The following is an 18,754-nucleotide window of genomic DNA, read 5'->3' as shown; positions in this document are numbered from 1 at the left end:
ATGTTTAGTGACTGCTGGAAATTCTCAGGTGAGGAGGAAGGCAGCAAATTTTCAAAGCTAAAAACAGAGGAACAGTTGAGGTTTTTTCTGGAACCAAAGAGAGCTTTTGTGTTTCTTCTTTTTAACAAAACTAAATTTTAATTTTCCTACCCTTCAAACTCTGTTCTCAACCTTACTTTACTTCTCGGGCTGTTGGAGGAAATCAATAGTTTTTCTTTTAAAAAACAACACATAGAGCAAGACAGTGTTTTTCTTTGACAGACAACCCAATGCAAATTCAGTGCTTTACAGGCTTAATTTCCTATGGTTGCATCACTTCTTGATACAAGAGAATACAGGGAAGAAAGAGACAGACTTTTAGTGCAGAGAGTAAAATGGAGAGATTGTAAATATTTCAGAAAAACACAAGCAGACTTCTATTTTCACTTTCCCTTTCTTTTTCACCTCAGTACATTGATGCAAATCCACCACCTTTTGTAGATAATGAACATGCATAGTGGGTTGTCCGAGCATACCTTCTTTCGAGCTTGAATTTGGCACAAAATCCTGAATTTTCCCTTTGTAGAGCTGCTCACTAGCCTTCCTATAGAAAGTCTCATGTAGACTATGTTTCCACTCCTGTAGAGTGGGATAATGCTCCTGTAGAGCCTGATAAGTAGAAGGGTTTTGAAACTAGCAAAGAGTGACTGTTTCAAGGTTCTGAAGGTGGTAGGTGAGTTGTTGCAGCCAAGAACTCGTCGATGCAAATGAAAACAAAGGTGGTGGAGGCTTCGATTGTAGCATACTTAAGATTATGGCATTTTCTACGGTGACGAGGTGAGGTGGAAGGAGGGGTACGTTATCCCCATCCGGACCGTTGGTCCCTATTGCAGTGCCATTATGATACTTCATGCCGCCTACCCATAATCACTTCAATCATTCCCCTTATACACAACCACCACTACCTTTTTTGAGTTTTTCTTCCCGAGTTGACTGAACACGCATGTCGATTGCATCCACTGAATGTTGTTTTAAATGGACGAGGCTCGTTCAAACTGGACGAGGGTGGCCAGTTGGCTGGCCACTGATTTTATTTAATCGCGACCATCTCAATGATTCATGCAGTTTCTAAATCATATTCATGCAACAAAGGAACGATTTTAGCCACTTACCTATTAGTCGCTACCGTGCTTTTCATGTTCAGACTTTGGCACTTTGTTCTTAGATTGTTGCCGCTTTTGGCTGCTCATGGCTTCTAAACTGATGACCAGGCTATCTCATGCTGGTGATCTTCTTAATCAGGAACAACTCCTTGTGCACTGTATACACCTGTGGCTGCACTGACCCTGCCTCTGGAGCTTTTTTTTTAAAGGGATCAGCTGTTAGAGGAATCCTGTAGGATTTCCTGTAACTGCTTCTCCCTTTAAAATTTTTGGCTGAGGTCTGAGAAGGGACTGAAAGGATAGCGAGGAAGGTTCTAAAGGAAAAGGAAAAGTAGCTGGTATGCACCAGGTAAGAAACAAGTTAAGGATGTTGTTTTTTTATTCTTCATCATTTATTTTTAATAAAAAACAAAAGAAACAGAATTTATGTGTTTTCTATGCAGGGAAGAAAGAAGAGAGTGGAAATGTAGTGTTGCAGGGATGGAATGGAGAGTTAGGAGGATGATTGTGGCATGGAGGTCCACAGGTCTTCTGGACAAATTTCTAGCTCTCTGATTCTTTTCTGAACTTGATTTCGAGCTATCTGTGGTTTCTACATGAGCCTCCTATAGAATGCACAGAGCTTCCTGTAGGATGCAAGATTTCCAGAACAAGTGAGACCAGGGCCTGGGAAAAGTCAATGGTGATGGAGAAATGATCTTGTTAAACACACATGGACATCACAAGAGACATGAAAGATAAATCAGTGAGTTCATTTTTTTTATTAACAGGAGATGTACATTTATAATACAATGTTGTGACTCTTGGGTTTCAGATCCCAAGGTCTCTTGGACTCCTTTGGTCCATTCGGCTTCCACACTAACCCATTAGGATTAGGTGTCCAACATTCCCCCCCTTAATCCGAAGGGTTATGTATGAGTCCAAGAAGAGAGCTGTAATACAAAATGTGCAAAAAATGCATGGCAGCACTAGGCTGAATGTGCTCTATGAAATGTTGGTATAAAGGGCAGTGGTTTAAGGATGACCACCAACACTGGAACGCTTAGTGCAGTTCCCGGAACTCTTCCAAAACTGGCAAGAAACTGAAGTTTTCTACTAGAGGAAGTGATCCTATTGTTTTAAAGAGGGAAACCTTCAACCATAAAAGGGAGGTCTCACCCCACATAAAAGGTAAAACTTCAACCTAAAAAGGGAAGTCTCAACCTGTGATGGTTTAAGGATAACCAACAACTCTGGAATGCTTAATGCAATTCCTGGAACTCTTCCAAAACTGGCAAGAAGCTGGAGTCTTCTGCTAGAGGAAGTGTCCCAGATTTCCAACTTAAGGCATGTTCAGGCATCTTTGTCTCTGGCTACAATTCTGAAACTGGTGTGGCAGGTTGTGGCTCAGGCTCGCTTGATGTGGCTTTGAAGCTTGTAGATGACCATCATTTCCCCCCTGTCAGGTACAAGGTGAGAAGATGGAGAAAACTCAACTGCAAGACTGTTCAATATTCTGGAACAAGTTCTGACATGTGTTTGGAATATCTTCTTGGCTGTTGATGCCCATTGCCAAGAAGCGATCCATCCAAGATGAATCTTTGTTCTTGCAGGATGTTTATTTCTGAAGCATTTGTGTGAAGGATGGCTAGTTTTATGACATTTCTTACATGGATGAAGATCAAAACAATGATCTTTCATATGGCCAACTCGATCACAGTGTTGGCATTTCACAATCGGTTGTTGTTGTTGTTGTTGTTGCTGTGGAAGAGGGGCAGAGTCTGGAACAGCTGGAGGTGCACTGTCATGAGGAGCAAGTGAACTGTCATGAATGAATCCAGCACTCTGAAACTGAATGGGCTTGGCATAGTCTGGAATATGAAAGGACAAGTCCTTGTCATATCCAAGACCAGTTATGTGCTTGTTGTGGACAAGCTGTTCCCAAGGTCTGATGATGGGCTTGGGAAGTGCAGACTGAGTTTCTGCATCTGCATATACAACTGCTGCTTTATTTGAATGAATTGTACCATTATTAACATGTTGCTGATGGGTGGTTGTCTCAATGTTCTGAACAGAAACAGGTTCAGAATGGTGTCTATTTTGATGTAGCTCTTCTTGCTGTAGCTGTGATTCAAGCTGCAAAAAATCGATCTTTTCTTGTGCATCATGCAGGCAGGTCTGAATGTCACAAAGAGTGTCTTTGCTAACATTTACCTTCCCACCAATAGTGGAGTGTATTAGTGTATTCAGTAACTCTAATACATCATCAAATCTAGCCATTATCTCAACAAAGAAATGCACACTCAACAATCCGAGTGGAGACTATAGCAAGTCTAGATAGACCCCAGCTATTGAAGATTTCAAAAATTTAGAATATCAGTTTGAAAAAGGCACTCAACTAATTCCAGCTAAGAATTTAGCCAATCACTAACAGATTTTTTCTTTTTCCAGCAAGAATGAGAGGCTCAAAGTCCTTCCAACACAGATACAATAGATATGTTTCACCCTTAAAATGCTCAGGTATACCAAGATACACTTTGTATGGATGTACAACTAAATGACTTCTTCCTTCTTTGAAAATCGAACTTCAACTATAGGAATGGATTACATATACCTCTGATATATCAACTTTAATAATAATAGAGATCTGAAGTAGGATATACCAGCAAATGTTAGGAAGAACAGTGGCTGTAGATAAGTGTTGCACTTTATAATACGAATGATGCTTAACACTCAAAAGCCGCTATTATTTCCCTCACATTTGAGAAAATGAATTGTTGCCACTATTCCCAAAAATAATAAATTACAAACAAAATATTGGAAACAAAGTTTGTATTTACATCAAGCGCCAACGATATCATCTTCACTTGAATCACTTAGTTCTGGTTGCTTTGCGATGCGTCTAGCATCAAGACCAGTGATATACTTTTGCGCAGCTTGGACATTTTCCATGCCTTTTGTTAGCTGGAAAACATGCAGAGCACAACGTTCTGCAGCAAGTCGTACAGGTGTGCTTGCATCCCTCAGACATTCTGCAATCGCCGGTCCCAAGGTAGGGAGGTATGAAATAATAGTGAGAGCATTCACCTTTGCAACAGACTTGAGGCCTCCTAAAGCTCTTCTGTGCACATCACTACCATCATCACGCAAAGAAGATGACAGAAAAGGAAAAATCTCTGAAAAATTGTAGGGCCCTGAATAGTGAGATTGGGCCTGATAGACGAGAAGACATCCTAAAGCCTTTGTTGCAGTTTCACGAACAGGAAACTTATCATCGTTCAATCTACTTTTTAGGCAATCAATAACTGTGGGGAATGCTGATGAAGCACATACATGGGAAGCACCATGTCTAAACACCGACGATAGAGCAAGAATTGTTCCACGCCGAACAGCCAGAGACTCCGATGAAGCTGGGACTGATAGTGCGTGCTGGTGGAAGATGGAACAATAAACTAAAGAACCATCAGATTTAACCACATCACAGGTGAAGGCATGTATCTTGCTTCTGAAATGGATCACTGAAACCGAGAAAATGGATCTCGTGAATAAGACCGAGAGCCATGTCTAGACTCTAAATCATTTAGAGAGACTTTCAATCAACCTTGCAGCAACTGTAAAATATCAATGCGAAAATCCCCAACCCTCGCTTTACGCTCAAGACTCTACTTCCCTCTGCAATCAAACATTTTCCTTCCCGGCAGACAGAAGCCTTCGAAAGATCGATTCTATAGTTAACGTTTCCTGCTCTCAGAGATGGCAACTGAAAGGTTATTTAAAGACTATGCCAGGGACGAGAAGGGTGAACGGGCCAGGATGGCTTCATTTGTAGGTAGCATGGCAATAGCCGACCTTGTAAAGACGACTCTAGGACCAGGGCGTGGAACAGAAAGATAACGTTATGTAGCGTAGTAGAATTTTAACCACACAATGTATCATTCTGTTCACGTTTACATTGTTTATGAGCGAGCCTGTGGTTTCTTTGAACTGCTGCTAGTGGTGGTGTTGGTGGTGCTCTGCGGGGGCTGTCTCGTTGCCGCGAGCTTGGCCAAAGTAGACTGGCAATTCGCCTGCTGGAAATCAGTGCATATTCAGGGAATCAAAGACCCTGTCAACGAAGAGAGGAGTTACAACAGAAGGCAGAGAATAATGTCAGATATTTGCAGCGTCTAAACAGTGGCAGCATTTAATGGGTAGCGACTGTGGAGGGGCAGTGGACAGACTGACTCCTCAGGGACAGAATGAAAACAGCGCACAGTCTCACATTTATTACAATGCAGCCAACGTATGGAGAATTCAACCATTTATGAAACAGCATGGTCAGTTTGAGATAACGTTACCAACAAAAACGTACACAGTGACAAAGATAATGAAGACCACATCAGCGCTATTCAAGGCAGCTCAGACACAAGATTATGGGCAGAGGTGCAAGACTGACATGCACATAACAGGCCACAGAAAAACAAGCAGCTCTGATACCATGTTAAACACACATGGACAGCACAAGAGACATGAAAGATAAATCAGTGAGTTCATTTTTTTTATTAACAGGAGATGTACATTTATAATACAATGTTGTGACTCTTGGGTTTCAGATCCCAAGGTCTCTTGGACTCCTTTGGTCCATTCGGCTTCCACACTAACCCATTAGGATTAGGTGTCCAGCCTATCAGGGTGTATTCAGCCTTGGCATTTCTTTTTTTCCTGTGACCCTCCTACAATTTGCAATGCATTCAAAATAAGTTAGTTTTTCTGTTTTTCTTTTCTGTTTTTTTCTTCTTCTTTTTTCATTTTTTCTCGTTTTTTTTTTAGATAGTTGGAGTGCCTCCAAGAGGTTTTCACCCTCCCTACCTACCATGGGAGCCTCCAGGAGGTTTTCACCCAAGGATCTTTTATTTATTTATTTATTTATTTTTATTTTTTTAAGTTAGGGTGTGGGTGGAGTGGAGGCAAAGACCTCCTCCACTACCAACACTGTTTTACTTAGATTTTCAATGAATTCCTGCTTGGAGAGGGGCTTCCTGTTGATATTCAACTGATGCCCATTGACGAGCATGGGGATGGCTTCTTCATCGATGGTCCAAATCAGAACTGAACCATTTTCATTGCATTTTTCTACCCTGTACGGTCCCAACCATCTTGTCCTCAATTTTCCCTTGAAATCTTTATATCTTGAATCATACAGCAATTCTCAATCTCCTTCCTGGAATTGCTTTTCTTTGAGGTTTCCATCATGCCATATTTTCCTTTAAAGTTGGACCACCTCTAAGTGGAGAAGGGCCTACAATCTCTATTCATCCAAACCATTTAGTTGAAGTAACCTTTCCTTTTGTGCACGACTGAGATCTAGGTCTAGCTGAGCTGCCATCCTTAAGGTGTTATATTCAAATTCTATTGATAACAAAGCCTTCTTCCAATAGGCCAGCTCATCGGGTGTGAACCCTGTGGTGGTTTTCCAAGTGGTGTTATAGGCCCAGGTGGCCTCAACCAATCGATCTGCCTAATCCTTTCTGCTGCTGCTCACTACCTTGGTAAAAATTCCTTCCAAATCTCTATTAGTGACTTCCACATGTCCATTCACTTGTGGATGATAATGGGTGGAAGTTATGTGCTTAATTTTTTGGTGTGTGAGTAGGTATTTAATCAAATTGGATGTAAACTGACTCCCTTTATCTGTGACTAATTCTCTTGGATATCCAAACTTGTAGAATATATTCTCCCTCAAAAACTCAGCTACTTTTTCTTCTGTTGCTGCCTTGATCGCCTTTGTTTCTGCCCATTTTGTCAGATAATCAGTGCACACAATGAAGTAAGATTCTTCTTTGAAAGAGGGTTGATGGGACCCACAAAGTCCATGCCCCACTTCTCAAATGGCTCGAAATTCACTTGAGGTTGTAGGGGCATCTCATCCTTTGGAGTAGGTTTCCTCATCCTTTGACATCGGTCACATTGGCTGATATATCTGTTGACATCTTGATGAAGAGTGGGCCAATAGTAAACTTCTTGCAGAATTTTGAAAGGCGGTCCTCTTTGCTGCAAAATGGCCCCCACAGGGCCCATCATGACAGGTTAAGAGAATGTCAAAAACTTCCTCCTCCCTGACACATCACCTCAAAATCTGATCTGGGAAAAGTTTGAAGAGATTGCCCCCAATCCAGGTGAATGGAGCACTTTTCCTCACGATCTTGATTTTCTCTTTTGAGGATAGTTGTGGCAGAAACTGTGTTGAAACCAGGTAATTTGCTATATTAGCAAACCATGGGGAGAGTACTGAGATAGAAAATAGGTTTTCATCTGGCATTTGATCATCCACCATTCCTTCTTCACCTACAGGCAGATCTAATCTAGACAGAAAATAAGCAACAACATTTTCCTTACCCGGCTTATCAACAATGGTTAGATCAAATTGCTGCAATAAAAGTAACCATCTAATAATATGAGCATTTACGTCTGGTTTGTTCATTAAATACCTAATTGCGGCATGATCAGTGTGTATGAATGTTTGATAGACGGTGATGTGGTGTCTGAACTTATTTAGGGAATGGACTACAACTAGGAGCTCTTTTTCGGTTAAAGTGTAGTTTAATTCTGCCTTGGACAAGTTTTTACTTACAAAATATATGGCATAAGGTAGCTTCTCATCAACTTGCCCTAAGGCTGCTCCTATTGCTTTATTCAAGGCATCTACATGAATGTGGAAAGGTAGGGCCCAGTTTGGACCTCTCAAAATGGGGGCAGTCACCAGTTTACTGTTCAAGGTACCCAGAGCCTCTTGACAGTTGTTAGTCCATATGAACTCAGCATCTTTCCCAAAAAGACCAAACAATGGAGAGGCTAGCTTACTGAAGTCCTTAATGAATCTTCTATAATACCCTGCTAAGCCTAGGAAACTCCAAACATCTCTTACCTTTTTAGGAGGTACGACCCTTTGGATGATGGCAATTTTGTTGGGCTCCACCTGTAATCCTTGCTGAGAAACTGTATGACCTAGCACGGTCCCTTTAGTCATCAGGAATTCACATTTTTCAAGGCTGAGGGATAGGTTCATTTCAATGCACTTGGCTAAAACTTTTCTCAGGTTAGTCAAAGCTTCTTGGAAGTTAGAACCATAAGGAGTAAAGTCATCCATATAGATTTCCACTGAATCATGAACTAGTTCAGCAAATATACTCAGTACTACTCTCTAGAAAGTGACAGGAGCATTGCACAACCCAAAAGGAAGGACCCGGTATGAAAAAGTACCCCAAGGACAAGTGAAAGTGGTCTTATCTTGGTCTTCTAAGCTGATTTGGATCTAGTTGTACCCACTAAACTCATTTAGAAAGGAGAAGAACTTCTTCCTTACCAGGCCATCTAACACTTGATCTATGAAAGACGAAGGGAAATGGTCCTTCTTGGTGGCCTTGTTTAGTTCTTGATAATTGACACAGGTTCTCCACTTCCCATTTTCTTTAGCAGTAGCACCAAAGGAGAGACCCATTCGTTGTTAGAGATAGGGTAGATGAATCCTGCATCCAACAAATTTTGCAGTTCTTCTTCGACAATGTCCTTAAGGGTTGGATTCATCCTCCTTTGAGGTTGCCTAACTGGTTTACAATCTTCTTTAATGTAAATGTGATGGGTACAGACTGAAGGGTGGACTCCCTTCATCTCCTTATAGCTCCAAGCAGAAGCATCCAAGTGGTTTTTCAATAAGCTACCCAGTTCTTTCTCCTGAGAGGTGGATAGGGATGAGTTGATATTCAAGGTTCTTTCTGGGCCAAATTCCACATTCTTAACTTGGAGAGAGGTCGAATCAGCCACACAGAGATCAACTAAAGGATTAGCTTGGGTTTCTTCCACCATCTCTTATAATGGCAACACACTGGGGGGTGGATTCTAAATCAAGTTTTCAATAAGACCATCCTCGGTTTGTGGGGCCCCCATCGTAGCTTCTACTGTACACAATGGTGCGGAATAGACTTCATCCTCATCTTCCTCCTCCAACCAGAGATATAAATCATGTTCTACCAGAGGTTGGGTAGGAGGATATAGGACTAGCTACTTGGACATATGCTCGTTCTTGATTGTCATGTTCCTAGCTCAACAACTGATGTAGGCATCTGCAGTAGCCAACCAAGGTCTTCTTAGGATGAGAGGATACCTAGTGAGCTTTTCCTTTGGTTAGAGAACTAGGAAATTAGCAGGGTACTCCAAAGAGTTGATGGAGACCATTACATCTTCCACAATCCCCTCAATGGTCACAGTGGAATGGTCTGCTAACTACAGTACTGTTGTGGTCTTTCTTAGGGAGCCCTAAAGGTTGAGCTTGAGCATAGTGTCCTTGGTCATCACATTAATGAAAGCCCCAAGATCAATTAAGGTATGGGGGATTACAGTGCCACTAATGTGGACATCGACTACAGGACTCCCAGGGTCTAGATATTTCGGACATATTACCTACCCCAACATCAGGTTGGACAGTTGTCCTATGACATTGATAGTTGGAGAATCTCTCTTGCGCCTGCCTAGGTGCCTGAAGTACTTCTCCTTGACCATTTTGTTGTATATAGGCACATCCTTTATGGCTTGGAGAAGTGGTATCTTTACACATAACTATTTTAATTCTCCCAGAAGTTTAGTTTCTTCTGGGGTCGGTTGTGTGGTTCTAGTTAATCTCTCAGGAAAGGGTGGAATGGCTTTTGGTTCACTTTCTTGTTTTTCTTCCTCGTCCTCCTTAGGGGGAGGTTGGCTATCTAGGAGAACCTTCCCAGATCATAGGTTAATCTCCTAAATCTCCACAGCATAGTTTGGGCATGATGTTTCTCCACTTTATACCTATTGGTCCTATCTACTATTGGGGTTCGGGTTCGGTTGAGAAGGTATTTGAGGTTGCCTTGGTGGAGTAGGAGGTAATGGTTGTGGTTGAACAGGTGGTGGAGGAAAAAGAGCAGTAGGATAGTTATACTGGGGCCTCCACCCCTGATGTGGTGCATTCCACTAAGGTTGTGGCTGAGCATAAGAGTGAAACGAATGAGCAACTGGTGGAGCCTCGTATTAGGGTGGATACAACCAAGGAGGGGGTGTGGACCAGGAAGGATGAGCAGGGGGACCCCAAGAGGGCATGGAAGTGGCTTGATTGGGGTTGTAATAGGTCTGGGATGTCCCTTGCATTCCCAGCTGGTAAGCTTTGGGCCCATGTGGCCTCCTTGGGTTCATGAAATAGAGTGGTTCAGTGGCTCCTTCAACCCCCTGATATGCAACGTTAAGTCCAGGCAAGGAAGGGTATTGATTCATAGGATGGTCTTCTTCATAGACTAAACACACTTCTATAGAGTTCAATGGACATTCATTCTTAGGATGCTTTCTAGTGCACCTGGGAAAAAAGATGGACAAAGCCCTCCCGGCTTCCTCTTGTTTCCTTTTGATATGCAAGGTATCCATTTGCATGGCAAGAGTCTGCCTCATCTTGCTCTTGTAATCTTCCAGCCGATTCTCAAGTTTGCTTCTAAGGAATGAACTGGATGAGGATGTACTGGCTAAAGGTTGACTTCCCCTAACCCTCTTTCTGGCTGACCTAGAATGGTTTCGAAACAAAGTCTTTATGTCATCATAAGGTAGTTGGTAGATGTCTCCCTCAGCCAACAAATGGAGGGTATCTAGAAGGTATTCAAGCACTCCTTTGAGCAATACCATCTTCATAGGTTCGAGGTCAAGCGTGCACCTGGCCCTTTTATAACTAAGCTAAAACCTCTCTTCATAGTCTTCTAATGACTCATCACTTCCCATGGTCATTCGAAAGATTTCTTCCTTGGTATCCTTTGATCTACAGTAGTCCCGATATTTGTTGTTAAAGGCTTGCTGCATCTGAGCATAGGTGGTGATGCTGTTTCCAGGTAACCCCATGAACCAGCGCAATGTTGCATCCTTGAGGGTAGAAGGAAACAGTTTCAACTTCTGCTCATATTCTGCATAGTCATAGGTTCGATAGAGAACAAAAAATTCAAACAAGAGGGTATCAGGATCTTCGGTAGTCAATCCATGGAAGTGAGGTAAAGCTGAAGGACTTATGTTTTTCATTTTAGTGTCCCCATTGGTCTCTCGAATAGGAAAGACACCTTCTATTTTTTCCCCATTTCCTTTAATGTTTCTGTTTTCAGCCATGGTCTCAGGAGGAATGGTTTCTTTCTCTTTTTCTGTTATAGGATCTTCGTATATCTCTGGAGGTTCACCTATAGGTTCTTCTGGATCACTGCCATACAAAGAAGAGAGAAGGGCGACTTAGTGATGTGGTGGGGGTGTTGGGTAGGAATTTTCCTGAATTGTCTCTATTCCTATGAGGCATGAAAGGAAATCTTTTTTGGGTGAATTTTGTTTTTTCTGCTTGTACCTGCAAAACTGAAATGGATTGAACAACAAATTGCAACTAACTGAAATGAATCTTGTTGAAATGGAGATTGCAGAATTGAAATGAAAGCAGGAGATGACTAATCTACTTTGCTGGAATGGAAATTGCAGAATTAAAATGAATGCAGGAAATGCCTAATCTATGCTTGCTGAAATGAAATTGCAGAATTGAAATGAAAGCAGGAAATTCCTAATCTACTTTTTCATAATTAAAATTGCAGAATTAAAATGAAACAACTACTCTAATTTTGCCGAAATAAACTACTTAGTAGAATGTTTCAGTAGAAAATAGAAGAAAAGCAGTAATCGCAACATACTCTAACACTTCCACGGCAATGGTGCCAAAAAGTGGTGAGAAACAGTATTGCAGCAATAATGTTGCAACTCATGGGGCTTCCTACTTTACTTTTATCAACCTGGTAGTTCATAACAAACTTTGAAGTGATGGTGTTGTATGCACAAGTACTAGCTCTTACTGCAAGTTGTCACTTGGTCAGCTAGCGCAAGTTTTCTAGGAGCTTAAGCCAACTTCTATGAGTTCTCAGAAGAAGATTTTAATTGTGATGAAAGGAAACTAACTCTACAGGGGCTATTCTACTTGCAGAAAGAGAATGAAAACTGAAATGTAACGCAAACCCTAATTTACCCATTAACCCTAATTTTGCAAGAAAAGAGATGAAAAATGAAGAAATGAATGCCATTGAATATTGAAAAGGTAAATTGCACTTATTCAAGCTACTTCTGAAAATAAATGAGAATAAAACATCTTTTGTGCTTTTGAGTGCTTTTATGTGGAATGATTATGCTTGTGATTTATTTGGTTGTGATTGTGTAGAGGTTTGGTGGCAAAGGAAGATGGATTTGGTTGTTGCAGAGGTAGAGGGAGGAGTGGAGACATCCTAAGAATCCCCTAGTACCCTTCTGAAGACTTCCATAGTGATCAGACTTCGAAAAATCACTCATAGGAAGTTCTACAGGAGGCTGCAGGGGATCTACAGGAGGATCTACAAGAGGAGGCCAAAAGTTATTTTTGGAGTTTTGAAGGTGGAAAAATGATGGGAAAGGGGAACTGAAGGCTAGATGAAGGTGTTGAGGTGTCTAGAACTTGTCAAGGAAGATCAGGGATGAACGTGATGGTTGGATTTGTTCAAATGTCAAGAAAGTAGCTTTATGGAAAAAAACGTAGAAATTAGGGCAGATTGGCGAAATTTTGCGAATGAGCTGGGAATTCTATGAGAAGTGAGTTGGTGCTAGCTATTTTATGGAGGGATGGTGAGCTGAGATGTCCTCCAAGAGATCTGCACATTTACTTATCAAAACTAACCAAAGAAAGGACTAAAAACAGAATTTTGTCGAGCTTGACCTAATTTCTGACCTACAAACAAAAAATGTTGAACAATACCTTATGAACAGAAAAGAATGCAAGAGAACTATGGTAAAAGAACAAGAAATGATCTAAGCAATTGAATCTAAACCAATATCAAATTTTCCAAATCAAAGTATCACACTAGCAGTTGCATGGAAGAGCAAAAAGTGTGTTTTTGGTGGTAGCAATAGTGCCTTGACCTCAAATCATAGTCCCAGGAAGGGAGAAAGGAGATCAAGACTTGTTGTTGGCCTTTCTAGATCCTTTTATATCACTACAACACTTATTTAAGCTACTTGAAACAAAAACAACTATATTAACCATCAAAAGCAACCTAATCTAACAAAGTAAAATGAATCTATGCAACAAAAATTAACTCATGAATTGAAACAAAAGCATATAAGTACAGAGTAGGAGGTGTTGGGTAGCTTGGGTTAGGCCCTAACCCAAGAGCTTCAGCCCTCTGAAAGAGATTGGTGTTGGCTCAAAAGATGTTTCATCTTCATTATCAAAAATAGCAATTACATTACATAAATTGTTCTAAAAAAGAACTCGAAAATGAGCTGAACATAATGGTGCACAAAAGTGTGAAAATATACTAATAAATGGCTAACCTACTGAGGCTCTAAGCCTCCTTATTTATACAAATGGGGACTTCCAACAGTCCTCCTAAAATCAAGGAACTCGGCTTCCTAGAATTGAAGATAAACAGCAGTCCTACTTGACTTGCTTGGCTGTCCCTTGGAATCATCAACGTGGGCCTTTGTGCTCTGAGTTTGTAATGGAGGATTCAAGGAAAGGGGTCATTAATGAAGTAGACACCCCCCTACAAGTCCTCTTCCCTGATTTACTCGAGTTTGGCTACCATTTACTCATAAATTCCTTGTCTTTGTCCAAAATTGTCCAAAAAATCTACATGAAACACACATTAGACTACATGGCAAAGGGACTAACCTAATTCACTCTATTAGCATAAATATATTCAAAAACATGCAACAAACTAATGATAATGGTGGATTAATTCAAAATAAGAGGGAGAATGAGCCCATATAATTACCCATTTCTGGGGCTCATCAAAACCCTCTGACAAGAAGAAAAAGGGAAGCTACAGGTGGGACAAAGTATGCTATAGGAGAGAAAGAGGATGCTACAAGAGGGGAAAAATGTGTTGCTAGAGGAGTAGAGCTAGTATAAGGGAAGAATGTGACACAACAACTACATGAGGTGGCAGCCTCCCTAAGAACATTTAAGAAGGACTTCCTAGAGCTCCAAGAGCCTAGTCCACAACCTAGCCTAAGATCGTACTCCAAATCCATTGAAGGAGCGAGGATTTCTCCCCAAAATTCGTAGTCCCACTTATTTATGAGCTAGAGATAGAAAGAGGAAGAACCCACATGTGGATGAAAATTGCTAAATCTAAGAAGGTATAGGATGTGGGCCTCATAGAAAAAATGGTCCTTGAAATGAGAAAATAATTAAGTGAGCTAAGAATGAGAGAGTCTACAATGAAGGACCAACTACATCAAAAAAATATGACGTTGAGAGAGAAGTTGCAAGAGAAAGAAACACAACTTGCCACCATGACAAGCCTCTCCATGAAGGCATTACAGTGCAAACAACCATCAAATTCTTATGCCCTATTTGTCAAAGAACAATGGCTGCAATTCCAAATCAAAACCTTAGCACAACATGGGTTTATGCCCTTTCATGATTACAAATAATTCATTGAATTTTACGACCAATCTAACATGCAAGATAAGGCAAAATTGGATGAATTTTGCATACACAACCTCACACTGATAGATATGAATGTTTGGGATCCCAATGCAAGATTGGGGGATGCACATTTGATGGCCTTAGCATCCTGGATGACTCATGAGGAGTTAAGATCTGAGGAAGTCAAAAGAGTAATGGCAAAGGAATCGAAGGAACCATTGTATATCAAGACAGAGCCATTGAGCCCAATGGTTGTCATTAGTGATCATGGCATCATCTTCAATGATGTTGATTTTGTTAGAAAATTATATATTACAAAGAAATGGAACACATAAAGTATATTACAGAAATATAAACACAAAAAATGCATAAAACAAGAGAGCCAAAGATATACGTGGTTCACTCAATTTGGGTTACGTCCAGAAAGAAACAACCAATCCTTCCTTTTATATTATCCAGCAAAATGAAGAGATACAACCTACAGCAGATGTATTGTAATTCCCTCTTTTCTCACACGATCTCCTCTCTCTTTCTAGCTCAGAATACACATATATATAGATGCAATACAATTCCCTCATATATAGCGAGGGGTTTCCTTTTAGGGAAAATAGTACCTAAATTAAACATAACTTCTACCATCAAATTTCCGCCTAATGAATGACCCAGATTGACTAGAAATTACAACATTTTACAAGGAAATTTTACATCTATTTTTAGCTTCAGGGGTGCTACCCCCAATCCCCCACTTGGGGGGGGGGGGGGGGGGGGGGTGGGGTCCAAATAATCATTGTCTCCCCCCCTGGACTCCCCCAGTCGTGCACATTTATGGGCAGTGTTGTTTTCACATTATGAACTCATGTCCAATGTGGTGATACCTTTGAATAAAGAAGATAATCAAGCTCCATACCCAACAGATTTAGCACCTAAATACTTTTCCAACCAAGAACAAACCATCTTACATTTTGAAGACACATTCATGTTTTTGGGAACAAAAAGCCTGCAAGCCTGCCATAAGAGATGGCATGCCTTACCTCACAACCTCCAAATCAGAGAATATTTGTCTCCTAGGCTAAGGAATTCCTTGGAGAGAACACCCTTATACAAGAGGATCATGCAAAGGTTGAAATGCAAGTGGATAGGACTCAAGCTCAATCCAACCTAGCTCCTAGGCCTATTGGAGGGAAGAGATGAATTAGAAGAGAAGGAGTGGACATAAACATAGAAGAATGCAAGTTTCAATTCCATCTGAGGAGCCTTAGGATGTCAGGGAGGCCACCAGGGCCATGAGAGAGATACACATGGATGACTGAGTTGCTCAAAGGATGAGAAACAATTTTAGTAGGGGGTGATGATGAGGCTCATCAATAGGTACATTATAAGGGTCACGATGCCATCCTCTAGCTTTAGAACTATCTCTTTCTCACATTTATTTACATTTTTGTTATATTATGCTTAGTGACAAGGATAAAATATGTTTGACATGTCATGTGGTCTAATATGGTTTAATTGTAGGAAATGGAACAATTTTTGAGATGATTTCTATGCAGGGGCTTGGAGTAGACAACAAGGAGAGTATCTAGGGGGTTTTCCGCCTCTTTAACTGCCTCAATTAGCCCAATATCACAACACTATGTCATTGGCAGTCAAGCAAGTGAAAGTAGTGAGCTCATTGGCAGCCAAGCAAGTGCAAGTAATGAAGAACATGATCCATCATTCTTGAGTTGTAGGAGACAAATATTCCTATTTTCTAGGGAGCTTCTAGTAGCTACCCTCTTGTATAAATAAGCATGTAGAAGATCTCATTAGGATTCAAGTTTTGTTTTCAACTAGGTAGTTATTGAGCTCAAGAACTTGGCATTATTATTTTTGACTGTTATGTGATGTATTAGACATTGATTCAATGATAATGAGAAGTTTCTTATTAATTCATCATTGAGATAGTTATAGAGGGTTGAGGCACTTAGATTTGGGCCCAGCCCAAGTGGCTTAGGTCCCTCTTTTGTATTTGTATCTCTTTTAGTTTTAGAGAACTTCTAGTTTATTTCATTTCAGGGGAGAATAATCCATCAAAAGATGTGATTGTAGCCTCTAACTCATCTCTCTCATGGGCACATGAATAGAAGGATTTACAACAATAGTCCAAAAGTATTATGTTTATCATTTCTTGGAAGAATATTTGTGTCAGTCATATTATTTTACATGTGCTTGTTATAGCTTAGGAGTTTGTTTATTGATTAGAACAAAGTTTCGACATAGATTAGATAGCATTTAACTTCAACTAATCTTTTCCACTACTAGTTGCTTCATTTTGCCAATGATAAAGGGGTATGTGCATATGATGATTGTAGGGCTATTTGTATCTACAAGAAATGGCACGTTCATGACCTCCATCTTGGACTTCCTCACCTTCTCTTGTGAACCCCAAATTATGTCCTAAAAATTATGTTCATGAGCTCATTTACCTAGGATCACCGAGAGCATCCCTCCTAGTGCAAAACATGCCTTCAAAATCTTTTGAGCTTGGCTTGGGTATTTGGCCACACTCCACTCATTTACCTCAGCCTCCATCCACCTTTCCATACCCTTAAACCATCATTTCCACCTATTAAACCTTGTCGGGAGCCCTCCTGTAGCATTACAAGCCTTCCTGTAGCATTACAAGCCTTCCTGTAGCAATACATGGCACTTGTAGCAGCCTCATATAACACACATGTAGCAGCATGTTTCTTCATCACTTTTTATGATTTCCACAATTTGGAATTAGTTTAGAAGGATGTTGACCCCCAGTTGTGACTTCATGACCAAGGGAAGCTCTTATGCCACTCCAAACCCTCATTTTCCTTTACTACAAAAACAAAATAGTGTTAGGTTCCATGTTAGTTTCCATATCATAGATTTGGCACAAATATAAAATTGATTTACATGCAAGTGTGAGCTAGTTAGATGGTACACATAATCTTGAATTATGGTTTGGTAGGTTAGCTTCTTTTCTGCAAGTAGATCTGATAACTAGATGGAAGATTTCAAGATAATGTAGTTTCTTTCTAAAAGTAGTTTACTCTTTCTTTTTCATGAATTGTTTCTGTGGCATTTGCAAGTTGAAGTTATTAGAATTTTCATGTTCACAGTTAGAGGTAGCTTCTAAATTGCACCTTCATTAACTATATTTCATTCTAATTCAGTAGGAGGAATGGTCTTGGAGCACTATTGATCAGATGTCCTAGGTGAGGATGGCATGAGTAGAATCCCATCTACTATGCATATAGTACTATAACCTAGAAGTTTGTATGAACCCGTGGTTGATAAATAGAGTTGAGGAGCCCTTGGGAGTTGTAGCACTCTTGGTGAAATACTAGGGCTCACCACACAACATGCTGAAAGGAATTCTTGTAGATGAGTATGCAAGCTAATCAATCAAGAGAAAGAAAAGGGACACCAATTTGTGACCACCATTTAAGACTTGAGATCATTGAAGATCCCTTATCACCAAGCCATGCAGAGGTGAAAAGAAAAGTATTCTCAAGAATACCTATAGCACACAATAGTAGTAGTGGCTTGAAATTCACACATCATCAAGCAATCTATGTCAGCAGTGTCATGTCATTTCATGTCATGAATTTTCACATGCCACACCATGGTGGTTAATAATGTAAACTATGTTTCGAAAATGTATTGTAAAGTGAAAGTCCAAAGGACATGTATGGAATATGAAGAGTCATGTAAAGTTGAAAAGTCATAGGAAGTAAAACAATCACGAGGATAGATGAAGAGTCATAAGGAAGGTGAAGCATTTTGAAAATTTAATAAGAAAATCCTAATTTAATTTGTCCTTGAATTAAATTTGGAATTAAATTGTAATTCCACATCTCATGACAACTTGTAATATTTAACTAAGATAATTTGACTTAGTTAGCTCAGTTAATTTGAGTTTAGGGTCTAACTATAGTCATGTAGAGTGTCTCCTACAATTAGGAGCACTAGTTGAGTTTATTTTTAGTTGTAATTATTTAATTTAGTCAAACTGATTTAAAGTCATTTAAACTAGTTCCAACTGATGGAGGAATTAGTGGGAGATCTAGTAGTGAGGTGTAACTAGTAGTAGTTGGGTGTAACCTACAGTAGTGGGTTGTAACTTACTATAGTGGAGTGTGACTTATTGTAGTGGGGT

The sequence above is a fragment of the Pinus tabuliformis genome, chromosome 6, assembly GCF_031772625.1.
Source record: "Pinus tabuliformis cultivar Carrire ecotype Pingquan chromosome 6, CPIR1, whole genome shotgun sequence".
NCBI lineage: Eukaryota > Viridiplantae > Streptophyta > Pinopsida > Pinales > Pinaceae > Pinus > Pinus tabuliformis.
The sequence above is the reverse complement of the archived record's forward strand: the minus strand, read 5'-3'. Positions refer to the sequence as shown.